Below are 15,902 nucleotides of genomic sequence, written 5' to 3'. Positions count from 1 at the left end.
ATGGCTGTGCTGACGGCCGGGATGGCCGAGCGATTGTAGGCTACAGTCTGGAACCGCGCGACCGCTACGGTCGCAGGTTTGAATCCTGCCTCGGGCATGGATGTATGTGATGTCCTTAGATTAGTTAAGTTTAAGTAGTTCTAAGTTCTAGGGGACTGATGACCTTAGAAGTTAAGTCCCATAGTGCTCAGAGCCATTTGAGCCATTTCTTGATGGCTATGCTAAACTGTCGTCTCTGCAAATGAGACCGTATGTACAGAGTGAACCATCGCTGGCAAAGTAGGCTGTACAAATGGGGCGAGGGCTAGGGAGTCTCTCTAGACTAGACCTGCCGTTTGGCAGCGCTCGGTCTGCAATCATTGATAGTGGCGACACGCGGGTTCCGACATATACTAACGGACCGCGGCCGATTTAAAGGCTACCACCTAGCAAGTGTGGTGTCTGGCGGTGACACCACAATTATTATTCATGATTATATAATTTTAGGAACTGGATATCACGGACGATTACGTATTTACTTTGAACTGGTTGTCATATTATTAAGGTAAAAATACATTGCTCGCTCTGCAACAAACTCTTTCTCTTCCTAACCACTTGCCTAGCAGAAGTTACAGCCTTCAGTTAGAACCTTTTATTTAGCTGGCTGCATTGGCGCTTGGTGTACTGCAGTAGTTCGTGTAATTAAAATTTTTGTGGGGTAAGTGACTCATGATACGTGTAGGTTATTCTTAGGATTTCTACTAATTCAGGCCAATACTTCTGTATTCTGTCAGGTTATCAATTTTAAAGCAGTCAGATAGCGTTATCCTTGAATATTGTGAATAATTAATGCATTGGAAAATTATGAGTTCTCTTTGTCAGGGCAAAGTCTGTAGGTCAGTGATGAGATGATAAAGACAACCAAACTTACCGTACGTTCAGTTTCACTCAGCGGTTTCAGAATTAAATTAAGAAGTTTCATCTTCCCAGTTGTTTCAGTTTAACTAAAAATTTTATTAATAAGTTGCAACTGGCGACGCTTATCCGAGGATACCTCACAGGAATCTTCTGATTCTTCTTGTAGTTTCAATAATTAGTGCTTGATTAGAAATTAGTTACTATTTACTGCTAGCGCGTAACTTTGCATAGAGTTTTTCCTTTGTATTTGTAGTTTCTCATTGTTGTACTGTATTGTAGTGTGCAAAGCAGTTTTGGCACCAAGTATCTCGCAGTTGCCTTTGTAATTAATTAGATATTGATTATTTTAGGTGCTATTTTAGTGTGTCTTCCTGTTATTGCTCTTCAAATTGTATTTTTTCTGTGTTATCGTGTGAAATACTGTGTTAATCATGGCGTGTGAAAAGCGCAACAATAGAGTGCAAAGCAAATTGAAAAATGACAGGGATGACGGGGGTAGCACGTTAGCACTACCTAGTGATGAATTAACAAATGTTCAACATAGTTATTTTGTAATAGTGCATAGGGACATGCATCAGGCAGCAAATAACGTTGTGGACAGTGAAACAATTAGTGAAAAGGAAAGTATTGTCGATCGATCGGTCGGTAACAGTTCACCTCAGAATGCGAAATGACAGAACAAAGTTTTACAAATACCGTAGATTCGGCTTTTGCGTCATTACCCTTTCCCAATTAAATCAAGATTCATTTTCTGCTTATTAAAATACGAATAGTGCCGGTGCAAATGCACTGCCGAAAAGCACAAAGGAACGTGTTTCAGGCGTTTATTCATTGTTATTGCGATTAATGCAACAAATGGAATAAAATCAGAAACAAACACAGCAACAACTGGCATAAAATCAGAAACAAATGGAACAAAAGCAGAAACAAAAAACACAGCAACAAATGGAACAAAATCAGAAACAAATTAAAGAAACATTGAACAAACACGTCAAGATTTAACCACTGGGTTACTTAAAATCGAATTGAAATGTAAAAAAATTGCTGAAGATGTAAAAACACAAATTTTTTAGCATTATTTTTGCGACATGAAAACGCAGTACAGTATCATGAAGCACCCACAAAAGAGCTGCAGATCATTGTGCACGAAAATCACGACACCTTGCAAGCTAAAACTGGGTCTGTAGCACCTACAGATAAGGTTTTACAACTTGTACAAAATCAGGGAAACTTAAAGGACATAGTAGATACCCTAAAACTTTATTCAGAAAAACATACGGAGGAAATCGTCACATTATCGGCAAAAGTAATCCAACTTTCAGATCAGCTAACTAATGTATCTATGAAGGTAGATAATGATCTGAATGATACAAGACCTGTAGCCTTTACTAATACAGGGGACTACGAAGAAATTAGAAAATTTAAACAAAATCAGAAACAAATTAACACGCACACTGTGTTTTATGTTTTGCAGGTCAGGGTGAAACTTCTTAATAAAATTTTTACTTGAATTGAAACAACTGGGAAGATAAAACTTCTTAATTTAATCCTGAAACTGCTGAGTGAAACTGAACGTACTGTCAGTTTGCTTGTCTTTATCATCTCATCACTGACCCACAGACTTTGCCCTGACAAAGAGAACTCATAATTTTCCAATACATTAATTATTCACAATATTCAAGGATAACGCTATCTGACAGCTTTAAAACTGATAACCTGACTTCAAATAATTAATACAAAATGACATCCAGCCAGAACAAACATGTAATCGACCGTGACATCCATATCCAAAAATTGTATAATCATGAATAATATTCAGTCTCCAAGTTGGATACGTCCAGATGGTCCACTCGCACTAAAACTCCAAACCTTCTAACCTCCATCAGTGCTATCTACTCACATCTGACTTGCATCACTGCGGCTGTTACCTCCAACTTCCATCACCGTTGAGTGTCAACTTCCAACTGATAGTCCGACCAGCCACAGAGTCTCTTACAGAGTGCGCACAGCGCTGTCAGAGTTATTAATGCAGTATATCGCGCTGCCAACATACAGACACATAAACAGGCAACTTACAGTTTAAATGTAGTAGTTGACATGTGTATGGCATATGCAGTTAATATCCGTTCTCCAATAATGTCTACTAATAATCACGGGAAAATATTTCTTGCTTGAAAAGTCTTAACTACTAAAACTTCCTTGTCTGCCTATCTGTCGGTGTGAACTCGCTAGTCTCCAAAATTGCTAGACGGATATTTACGGGTTTTTCACTGTTAACTTCAGCGTAGCTATGGGCACCGCATAGGCAACATTTTATTAAAATCAGATCACAAAAAGAATAGATATACACACAAGTTATACAGAATGGATGTCCTCTGAAGCCGACTGACCGATTTCAACGAAATGTGGCACATATATCACAAACTGTCTGGAAAAAATCGTTGTCATTTTCAACAGGGGGAGTGAAAAATAAGTGTAGGCTACGACGTGTGAATACTGAGACGTTATTCATCCATTATGCGAGAATGAGAGCACCTAGTGACTTCCGACACATTTTACACATAATTTCCCATCATTACGAAACTTTTTCTCGGTGTCACAACCCACATAAGGATGAAAGGAAAAAAAGTTTATCACTTACTACATTTTCACTGTTCGCTTTTGCGTCAGGTATGACGCATTAATCTATTACTTCTGTACTGCAAACTGTATTGACGACACAGTTTGTAGACAGTGTTCACATATGGCACTGAATATACATAAAAAATTATATTTTAGGGTGCATAGTTCAGGAGATATGACGTCATGAACACTGAGATACGTGAACGCCGTCGCACGTGACGTTTGAATGTATTACTTTCTCGATACTAACACTATTCCCAGCACATTTAGCACACAGAATGCACATATGTCTCTGAATGTACCTACAAAATTATATCACAGAGAAAGGGGAAGGAGAAACGAACATGAAAGGGATGGGGTTGGGGGGGGGGGGGGGGTGGGAGCGTGAGAGGAAGGTAGACGAGAGAATTAGGAGGAGATGGAGTAACAGAATTGAAACAAATGTACATCCTAGCAGTTACTTCACAACATAGCAGGTCATATTTATTGATACAAGGTATAAACGTAGTGGAAACAGTGAATTTGAGAACTCCCGACTACAGGACTTTAAGTTCTGGACTCGTCATAATGCACCATTTTCGAAGTCAAGAGTGAGCTTACTTGCTTTTGTAAACACTGTTGAGCGATACTGCAAGCTGTTAGACTATTTTTCTAAGGCAATACCGGGGTTTTTATAATTTATGCTCTTTTGGGGTTTTGTTTTCTAAATTCGAGCGTGATCTGTAGAGTAACTTTCCAAGTGCAACGAGTTTCCGAGTAATCAGTTAGCTTTACTACGTTACGTATCCGAGTTAAATACTGGATGTAGGGGCATTCATGTCTGAAATTAGATATTTAAATATCTTCATATCCGATTTCGTTACAATAGCGAAGCAGTCTCACTAGGTTAGGACGTTCAGAGTTAGTTTATATTTTCAAGTGGGTTTTCAGGCCGATAGCGCATATAAACAAGAGTTAGAATTTGATACAAAAATATCTAAAAATATTATTGGCAAATTTCTAGAGCCATTAACACATCGTAGAATACATACGAACCATACTATGATTAGAAATACGCAGTTTTTCGAGAAACCAAGTGTAATTACCTGAAAACTGCATTGAGTACATTTCGAGACCTGACATTCGAAGCAGATTACGGTGGCACCATACCGTATTTCCAGTGTGAATAACCAGAGATGGAAAGTTCATTATTCTCCGTTTCGAAACGCGAAAGGATAAGAAACTTGAGTGGGCAGTATTGGACGAAATATGCTCAGCTGTACAGTTATCTGGCTGTGTGTGTATGTTTTTGCAGCAGAAGCAGCTGTTGTGTGCTCCATACTCACGTTTCATTTGTCGGAATCGTAAGTGCGCATGTCATAAGGAACGGCAGCCAGAGTGGGTAAAGGTAGGAGGATGCATATCAAGCTGTAAGGAGGGCCGTGTTGTTTACCTTGCTATCGATCATTCTCGGGAACCGGTTGCCATCAATAAACGAGGTCCTCGGAATTGTACGGGCAATAATAAATGTGTCAGTAGCTCTAGGGACCACACGAGCACGCGAAGGCCTGCGCTGCGGTCACTTCTTTGTGTGTTTCTGATTTAGTTACCCCGATATGGCATGTCTCTGCTGCGACCAAATGTTACCTGGAAATCGTCTGGCTGCTCGGGACAGCTGATTGAGATTTCCTGTCAGTCTACTGTATTTCATAGTGCATTGCTAACTGTTAATTGTGGAACGTGTCATAACTGTTTTCAAATGGCAACGTACTTAATGTGGAGTACATTGGTTTTCAGCTACCTTAACAAAGCTAAAGTTCAACACTGATTTTTCGTAAACTCATTCGTAATTTATCTCTGCGACACTCAAGTCTGCCTGCCTACAACTGCTGAGTCCATCTTGCAACAAACTTCGACCTTTGTTTCGTAGATTTCACCACTGCCAGTGGCCATGAACACACTGTAACAATGGAAATGCATATCCTCCTATTTCCATCTATTGCACTATAAATTTTTTCCTTATTTTGTTACCTGAAGATATGACGCTTCTGTGTCTTTGTATATTGTAATTGTTTTAGTATTTGTATATATACGCATTTATGTGGATGTATAATTGGTTTGTTTTGTGAATATTATTTGTATTTATACGCTGTGTCTGGCCTAGGGAAAACTATACTATCGAACAAATACATCGATAGATCGTGTGGAGAACCAAGGTGTTTAGGATCTTTGGTAGTGTTAACTCTGCCCCGTGGAGCGCGAGCAGGGCAGGGAGAGTCTGGCTGGAGTAGTGCAGTGGAGCAGGTGTGTTGTGTGACGTTCCCGCGAGTTGCCACGCTTTCGGGGTTTGGCAGCATGTAATTGAGCTCGAATTGCTATGATAGTTTCTGGCACTGTGTCGCGGACGGGAAGCATTAGCTGGAGCACATCAAGAGCCCGTTTCGCCCTGTGACTGTGTCGAGAAGAAGGTGCGCCAACATCCAGCTTCTGCAACAGCGACGGCCGACTTTGAGTGACTGTCGCCACCTCCTCGATCGACGACTTCAAACCTTCAATCAACCAACAAGGAAGACTGGAAGCACGCAAAGTTTTAGAACTGCATGGCTGACCTCAGCTTTTCAAACTGTTTCATTTTCGTAACTATAATTACAGCAACTTATCATGAACATTTGTTGCTCATTGTCCCAATTGCATTACCAAGCAGGGTCCCTTCCTTTTCCGGAATGAAACGGGTGTCGTTGAAATTCAAACGCCAGCATTAAAGTAATATTTTTCCATTTCACTGCTTTAATTTCAAAGTTCAGTTAAAGTACTCAAAGCTGGCTACAATATTTAGATTACGCAAGCACAAATAATGAGTGCAAGTTTTGTTACCATATTTTAGCTTACCTGTGACTACAGCTCAGCTTGGTACGTACTAAATTTTACATTGTCAATTGTTCAGAATCATTTGATTCTAGTTCAAAGTTAAATCTCTTATTTCTAAATTGCGTAGATTCAAGTAGCTTTAGAAACGATTATTGAGGTAGCCCAAGACTAACCGTATTTTACTGAATTTCGATGTGCTTCAGAAACAAAGCTCGCTATTAATTTCAGTCACTAAAATTACTTTCAATTTTCCGGTTTCATTAATTCTTTTGCTAAATTAAGTGAGAGTGTAGCGAAATTTATTACTTGTGACAAACTTTCAGTTTTCACAGTACACGTGTCAACCTTGTTGCCACGCTCCTAGTGCTAATTATATGTGTAATAACCTTTCTTTTTCAGTTACTATAGTAATTGTCCATAGGACTGGCGACCGTAATTTCCCCCAAATCTCAAATATCTAATTACCGCTAGTTAATTGTTAACGTAACGGCCGCACATTTACTTTCTTTATTAACTTTACCCCTTTTCAAAATTAATTTCTACCAGTTCCATATGCATTTTTCCTTTCATTTAGATGTAACCCTTTCCTCCCTCTTTACCGACAGATGAACGTCGGTGACGATTGCTTTTCAAAAATTTCCATTACGTATACGCGGTTTCATTTTTCACTGTCATTAAGGTCGATAAGTGAGGGTGAAGTTACAACACCCACTGTAAGCAAGTACATGATAAAAACCAAAAACTCTGAAAATAATAAAAGCAATTTCATTTCCTTTTACTCATGTGGAAGAAGTCTTGCAGGGAGATAATCAGACCTGTTAATCACAGATTTTCATAAATCTTAGGTAATTAATAGAGAGATCTGTCATGAGCACCTGGCTAGAGCCTTTCATGCGACTTCCCCCAGTTTCCGAGAAAATGTGTTAAGTTTTATGCGAGCCTGCTGTTTCTATAATATTAATCACTCACATAGAAAACCAAGTTTCATGGCTATTAAGCTGGCGGTACGAGTTTAAATTCTGCGTATGATTTTTTTTCCCGTCATGCGGAATATCATTTAACACTGTGTCATTCAGGATCCAGAAGAAAGTACACATCCCTAATTTGAACTCGATTATATAATTAATATCGATCGAAGCGGTACTGTCAGTACCAATCGGCCTACGACAGATCTCTTGCGGAACAAGGAGCGAAACCATCCCCGTGCAGAAAAACATCTGAAATGATTGGTCATTCCTTCACAGCACAGTAAGTGCGCCAGAAAAGATGTTCCCTTACGTTTTCCTATGTATTCAATAAATTTGAAAAACATGTTATTGTGACCTGCACGAAATCAGTTACAGTCCTGGACGATGAGTTTTTAAAATCTTGAAAGATGGCTACACTGATTCACAGCGCCAGAGATTGCGCCAAAGAGTATTATTCAGCCGCCTCCACTGGCAGTTGCATCTGAGAAGTTGCTGTGGGCAATTGTAGTTCTGGGTAGGCGTAATCAGTGCTTGTTGAGAAGTTACTGTGGGGCAGTAGTTTTGAGGTAGGTGTAATCAGAGTGTTTGTTGTGACGATGTCGATAGAGTACTAGTTGTGAGCATGTCGTGTACAGTTGTTCTGTTGGGCAAGACACCATATGTTGCTCAGTTGGGGATGTTGTAATGATCAGAGTGTATTTTTCGTAAATATATATGAAGGTAAGGAAAATTTTTTATTTTAAATGTCCTAAATAACATTGCCTCTTGCTCACAGGTTCAGTCAACAAAGCATCTGGTTCGTGTTCTTGTATTAGACTGTAATTCTAGTTTCTATATGCAATTATTGTATTTCTGGTTTTTTTAATTACTTCTTTGTAAATGGCATGTAAAGCATCTTGTCGTGTTGAGGAAGAACCGTGCCAGATGTGTACGTTGAATCACACTTCCACACACAGAACAGCTACACTTATTCTTTCTTGTTTCGTAGCTTTTATAGTTGCTGGGGACTTAATTAATTAAATGTGTTAACGAAAATTTCGTTTCATTCTTAGTTGTTATTCTATGCAGCCAGATTGCGTACTAATATTATACAGGGCCAACCGGTTACGAGACTACGTAATCGGACAAACACTGACTAAAATTAAAATTATTAGCATTATATTTAATGAAGCCCCCATGCACGTGGCGACCGCTGCTTCGGATCGTCCCTTCGAATTCTTTTGATAGTAAAAATAGCAGATAGTAGTATTGTTGTAGTAATTTGTAGTTTAGTAATTGTAGTCTATATTGCATGTGTAGATTTGATAACTGAACATTTGTAGTTGTCTTGTCATTCTTTTAACAGTATTTTGGCAGAATTTAATTTTTTATGTCATGTATATGAGTTTGACAATTTTGTGCAACTATGAAGATTTTAATTGTTAGTTAGGCGTGTTTGTCGGGAAGCATTTCGTGTGAATGGTATTGTTGGTGATAAAGTGTTATATTCTGTGTAATTTTCGTATTGTAACGAGTTTTGTATTTTTTGTACATGATTACGCGATCGATGAAAAAGTCCAAGATCATCGGTAGTGAGAATGATGAAATTGTTAACATGGAGAACTCGCCCACACAAGAGAACAGTATGATGAATAATGGAGTAGAAAAGAATTTAATAAGTCGGGAAAATAGTCCGGAACCAGTTCAAAATTTTTCACAATCTAAACATTTTCTGAATTCGTGATTAACGACAGAAGATTCTGGAATAGTATCGAACACAGATAGCTTTACAGTTATGACGTAAGGAGTGGGTTTTGCGGGAAATGTTAGGGGCGTAAAGAATTTCGAATCAGTTAATATGGAGCAGTTGATGGAGTGCAATATTAAATTAGGGGTCTGAATTAAAAACAGTGGCAACACGGTTAGAAAGTGATATGGGAACAATGGAAATACGGTTACACTCACTGGGATCACTGGAAACACGGTTAGACTCACTTAGGTCACAGTTAGGATCTGAATTACAAACAGCAGGGTCACAAATAGGAACAATTAAAACTGATATGGGAACAATGGAAACACGGTTAGAATCACGAATAGGGACATGTTTCAGAAACATGAAAGATGAATTAAAGAAAGAAATTAGAGAAGAAGTACAACTGATCTTGAATGCTCACAATAATAGATAAATTTCAATAGAAATCGGACAAAAGGAACAGGATAGAGAACAGGAAGAAAGAGATCGCGTGATAGTACAAAAATTATCAGAGTTAAATTTACAACGCGGACACGATAAGGAAGAAATATTAGAAAGAATCAAGGAACCTATACCAAATGACAGAATAAATAACCTAACACAACAGTACGAACAGTTGACTACTAAATGTGTCAATACTGAAACCCGCGTGGCGACACTTACGGAAGACGTAAATAAACAGAAAGAAGAAATAGGTGACGTATCGGAAAGGGTTCAGGAGATTTCATATAAATTGACAAATCTTATATTAAATTGGGACAGAGATTCAGATGATACAGCTCCATTGCTATTTGTAGAAACCTAAGGGTACCAGAACATAAATCAACATGTTGAAAATCAGGGACTATTTAATGAACGCATTAAAAGGGAATTTGAGGCATTACGAAAGCAAGTCAAACAATTTGAAGGCGAAATCGTAGGACAGCAGAAGAAATGGAGAATCACAGATAGCAGACGGGTTTGAAGAAAATAATTTATTTCATTTACGATATGCAACAAGAGAGCGCCAGGCGCGCAAGCTTGACATTATCGACATCCGGTATGGGACAGACGCGGTAGGTCTTTGTCGCCACGAGGCAAAAACTCTGACTATAAACACTTTTTAACTGTTCGGAAATTTAAGGTCTTTCGCAATTCTAAGAATGACATACATCCATGTTCATGGTTAGATCAATTTATGTACGCACTTCCACCAAATTTGCCACTAAGTCACGAACTGGAATTTATGTGTGGCTATTTAAGGCATCAGGGGATTCGCTACACTAAGTGAATATGTGCCGTAGCGTGCACAGGGCCCCGAGCTGTAGTGGTGCTATTTCCCTTTTAGTTTTCTGCACTGCTACCTACTCTTCTACTATTCTTTGTATCTATCAAAACAACTCTTCAAATATCAATCGATCTAGAGAGGCGGTAAAGAATAACCGGATATGACTATTTTACCCAAAAGTGATTTCGGAAATTACCGTTTGGGCTTACTGTATCTTCAGCAGCATTCATTCATTTGTAGTTTAAACGCAATTTTACCTGTTTATCTTCGTGACAATATTACTTCATATGTTGACGATATTCTTATTGCTAAACGTTCTTGGAGTGAACACAACAAATTTTGGATTCATTATTACGTATTTTGCAAGAGTTGGCATTACAGTGAATTAGGAAAAATCTGAATTTGGTCGTTCTCAGGTGAAATTTCTGGTCATATTATTTCTACAGTAGGTATTCTTCCTGCTCCAGAAAAAACTAGACGCTATTCGTAATTATGCTGTTCCTACTACAAAACGTGATGTTCGTAGTTTGCTTGGTGTCTGTAATTTTCTTAGACGCTTTGTTAGATTGGACGATTTGGCCACACCTCGTTATGTGAACTATCTGGAAAGCATTCTAACTGGTGTTGGGATTAGGAAGCTCTATCAGAATTTGAACAACTACGTGATTCTTTGGTTGCTGCTCCACTTCTTTCACATCCGGATTTATCTAAAGATTTTTGTTTGGCGTCTGACTCATCATACAAGGGCCTAGGTGCACACTTATTTCAAGAGATACAAGAAAAGGGCGTTGTAGTATAGAAAACTATTGCATTTGGAAATCGTGTTTTCTCTAAATCAGAAAAGAATTATTCGATTACGGAACTTGAAGCCTTGGGTGTTGTTCGGGCTTTCACAAAATTTCGCATATTTTTGTATGGCAGACATACTAAGGTTTACACCGGTCATCGTGCTCTGGCATTTCTTATGTCAACAAAATTAACTCATGGAAGATTGTCACGATGGCCGCTGAATCTACAGGAATTTGATTTTAGTATTGTTTACATACAGGCTCTTCAAATATTATTGCTGATGCTTTATCACGTTCACCTATGGGTTTGAAACAAAGTGCTGAGAAGGACTTTAAAGAAAACAATTATTGTTTGATGTAGATTCAAGGTGTTGTGTTTGAAAATTTTATTTCGTCTTCGCTCCAAGATATCGCTAAGGAGCAAAACAAAAATCCGGTCTGGAAGGACATTAAGGAGAAGTGGAGGAGAAAGGAAAGCGTAGCGATTAGACAGTATTATTTAGTTCGCAATGATATTCTTTTTAAACGATAATTGGTCGACAACTCTGTTTGGTTAGTTTGCATTCCTGATGAGTGGGTTAATAAATTGATTTGGTATTCACATTTCAATTATGCACACTTTGGTCCCAGAAAATGCTTTCATAAATTACGAGAAAATTGCTACTTCAGTAATATGGAAAAACGTGTTCGATCTGTTCTTGCCAAATGCAAATTATGTCAAAAGGCTAAGCCGCCAACTATTTCTCACAGAGCATCATTGTTTCCTATTATTCCAGCGAAATTAAAGGACCTGGCTGCAGTCGATTTGTTCGATCCAGTGGTTCGTTCTACTAATGGTTTTGCGTACATTTTGGTAACAGTGGAACTGACATCAAAATATGTGTGTTTTACACCTTTACGCAAAGCAACAGCTCGTTCAGTATCTAATGCTTTCATCACACATTTTCTTAAAGAAGTGGGTCATGTTGATAAGGTTATATCATATAATGGATCACAGTTTCGTTCTAAGATTTGGCTTCGTACTCCACGGCGTCGTAAGATTAAACCAATTTTCATTTCACTTTTTCACCCTCAATCTAACGCTTCAGAGAGATGGATGATGGAAATCAATAATTTGTGTCGACTTTATTGTCATCAGAATCACAGAACGTGGGATCAGTATCTTCATATTTTTCAAAACATTCTGAATGAACTCCCTAATGATTCAACCACTTTACCGCCTATATTGATATTAAAAAGTAAAGCACCGACCAATCGCATTTCTGAAATTGTTCCTTTTCCGCCTTCACGGAAACTGCGGCATTCTGAAGTTGTCAATCTGGCTCTACAAAATATTGCATCTGCGGCTGCTAGAAGAGAGAAATCATCTAAACGTCCTGGTCGTTTAAAAACCTTGTCAGTTGGTCAAAAGGTGTTAATTAAGTCCCATCGTTTGTCTCACAAAGGAAAGGGCTTGTATCGCAAATTTATTCTGCTTTATAACGGTCCATATAGGGTTCGCAAAATTATTCACGATAATACTGTCGAAGTAGAAACTCTTAAATGTCGGCGCTCTAAGGGAATACATCATATATCGAACGTCAAAATTTTTGTGGAATAACATATTTTTGAGAAACTAACAGTTATACGTAAACACGCAGAGAATACAAGGATACCGCGCCGTGTTCTGGCGGCGGCACATACTCAAAGCAACAACCAAGTCTGCGCGCCGCACAAGGCAGTCGTTGACCGCAAACAATTACTTCCTACGTCACGCGTACCTACCGGTGATCAAGCGCTCAGTGCGAATGCACTGAAGCCGTAAACAAATACACAGTCTAATTTTTCTGATTAAATTCAGTATAAAGCTATAGTGACTTGATAAATTATGTTATTAACGTTCATTATTTTTCAGGATACAGTTGTGTAAAATATGTAAGAATTTCAGGTAAATTCTGTGTGTCAGACGTTAAGAAGACTTGCTATCGAGAAAATTTCAGGAAAAATGTAATTTCGAAGAAGAAAGTAATAAACTAAAAAGGTAACTATTAATTTAGCTTATTTTTCAGGAAACATATTTCCACTTAGGTACGTACTTTAGACGTAATTTGCTGCTCGCGATTACGTGATTTATACTTTGTCTTAACTGATTTTGACAATGATTGATTAATGAACAGGGTTGTTAATTATGTATAATGTGCATCGCTTGGCTGCACTGCTTTTTCACTGATGTCACTTTTTTTATTATGTGCCTGCTGTGCCTATTTATTTAAATTATAATTGTCACCTGATTAGTCGTGTTGATATGGTTATGCATGTAAGTCATACTTTGTGATTTATCTGCTTGCGCCTTCATGTTTATTTATTAAGTCTACATATGAACATTTATTTGCTTATGCTGATATGATGCTAATGACCTGTTTATTATGTAAGATATATATTTGCTGCTTTGCGTATGGATTGCATATTTACACATTTCTGTTTTGTAGTCATAACTACTCTTTAATTTAGTATATAGAAATGCTGATATATGATGTACGAACATGGAGTTTAGGTCACACTATGGTATTAATTATAGATTGTTCGCTTGCCAGAGCCTTGTTATAGGGATTGTGCTACATCCACTTGTTAACATTCTGTTCTCTACTGGTACATTTACTCGCTATTGCATGTTTTGCTTACGCTCAGTGCATTACATTTTAAGATAAGAAAATGAACTGCTATAATTCGACGAACTACATTGCTACAAGAAACTTCATTGAAGTCACATGAGCTGGAGGTTTTATGGAAGCTTTATAAATTTATGCTAATAGGAAGGAAGCTAACGACATGACATACCAACACTAGGTTTAGACCATTGACAGTTATTACACTGCATTCTTCGTGAGCAATTGAAATAGCAAGTGACACTTGACACAAGAAATACTCCACATATTTGCTTCTGTTTTTCCATGATTCTTGAAGTGGTGTACACACTGTGGAATATTAAGATCATTCACACTCTGTACTCGTACCTACTTACTGAATGTTATTCAAACTAAGGGCAGTTAGAGGTCATGTATGCAATTCTTTTATTTAATGATGGACAAGGTAACCAAAATATATTTTATAATTCATAATGAGTAGAAGATTTGGCTCAGGTGGATTACACAGAGGTTGTGTGTGGACATTATGACTTTGAATTGTATGGGATGATGAATTGAAGTTTGCACTAGGATATTATCTCTACTTGTTCGAGGAGACTGACTAGAAGAAAGAGTTGTTATGGAAGTAAAATGATATTGGCGATAAGGTTTATATGTATAGTCGTATTGAGGAGGTATTATTGAGGTACTGAGATTGTGTGTAATTGATGATTATTGGAGTTTTGGTGGATAAGAGGTAAAGTAAGTGAGGAGCATAATTTTTTTGTTAGTTTATATGGAACAAGGAGGATGAAGATGGCAGACTAGAACACTCAAGTAGAAGGAAGAATGTCTACAGACACACTTTGTTTAATCAATAAGCAGTACATACTTTTTTTTGGAGAGAGGAAGTAATTGCATATCTTGGCACATTGACAGTTGTTCAGCAACTGTACATTTTGATTTGGCTTGGCAAACATTGGTCTTGACATGATGACTATGACATTGACTATTATTGACTGTTATACACTGTACCACTACTACTTGATACACATATTGAGCATCAAATTTTGACAGAATTGCATTTACACAGTTAACACTATTCAGTTACACAGTAGTACTTAATATGTGGATTAGAGATGAGTGAGTGTGTTTTGTGTGTTTTCCTTTCCTAATCCCAAATAATTGGTACCGACCTATCTCCTAAATACTATTTTACTTGTTTGTTGTGGCTTGCACTGACACCCATAAATATTATAGGTTTACTGATATATGTGTATTGTAATAGTTAATATGACAGTTATCTGATATCATTTGTGTGATTATTATAATTTGTATGTTTAGTGTAAGAGCATTGATAATAATTTTGTAAAAACAATTCTGTTTGCATTCAAACTGTTGTTCGTGCTTACACGTATTAACATTGGTGGGTACCACTTGGAAACTTTTAATTACTGCCGATGAACTCTGATGATCTGTTTAATTAGTGATAGTGAATATTAAGGACTGTTACCCGCACTTGTTCAACATTGATAGGTCCCACTTGGAAATGTTTTATTTCTGCTGATAAACTCTGATAAACTCTGATGAACTGTCTGATTTGTAATAGTGAATATTATGGACTGTTACCTGAACTGGTTCAACATTGCTGGGTGCCACTGTTGGAACTGCTTCTACTGATATAATATTAATTGTTGCGGTCTGCATCCGTTCAACGTTGCTGGGTGCCATGGATGGAACAGCTTCTACTGAGATAATGTCACTTGTTGCTGTCTGCACCTATTCAACATTACTGGGTGCCACTGACAGAACTGCTTCTACTGAAATGATGTCACTTGTTGCTGTCTGCAACTGTTCAACATAACTGGGTGCCACTGATGGAACGGCTTCTACTGAGATAATGTCACTTGTTGCTGTCTGCACCTGTTCAACATTGTTGGGTGCCACTGATGGAACAGCTTCTACTGAGATAATGCCACTTGTTGGTGTCTGCGCCTACTCGCCATTGCTGGATGCCACTGTTGAAACTGTTTCTACTGAAATGCCACTTGTTGCTGTCTACACCTGTTCAACATTACTGGGTGCCACTGATGGAACTGCTTCTACTGAAGTGACGTCACTTGTTGGCGTCTGCACCTGTTCAACATTGCTGGGTGCCACTGATGGAACTGCTGCTAC

The sequence above is a fragment of the Schistocerca gregaria genome, chromosome 7 (assembly GCF_023897955.1).
Source record: "Schistocerca gregaria isolate iqSchGreg1 chromosome 7, iqSchGreg1.2, whole genome shotgun sequence".
NCBI classification, from domain to species: Eukaryota; Metazoa; Arthropoda; class Insecta; order Orthoptera; family Acrididae; genus Schistocerca; species Schistocerca gregaria.
The sequence above is the reverse complement of the archived record's forward strand: the minus strand, read 5'-3'. Positions refer to the sequence as shown.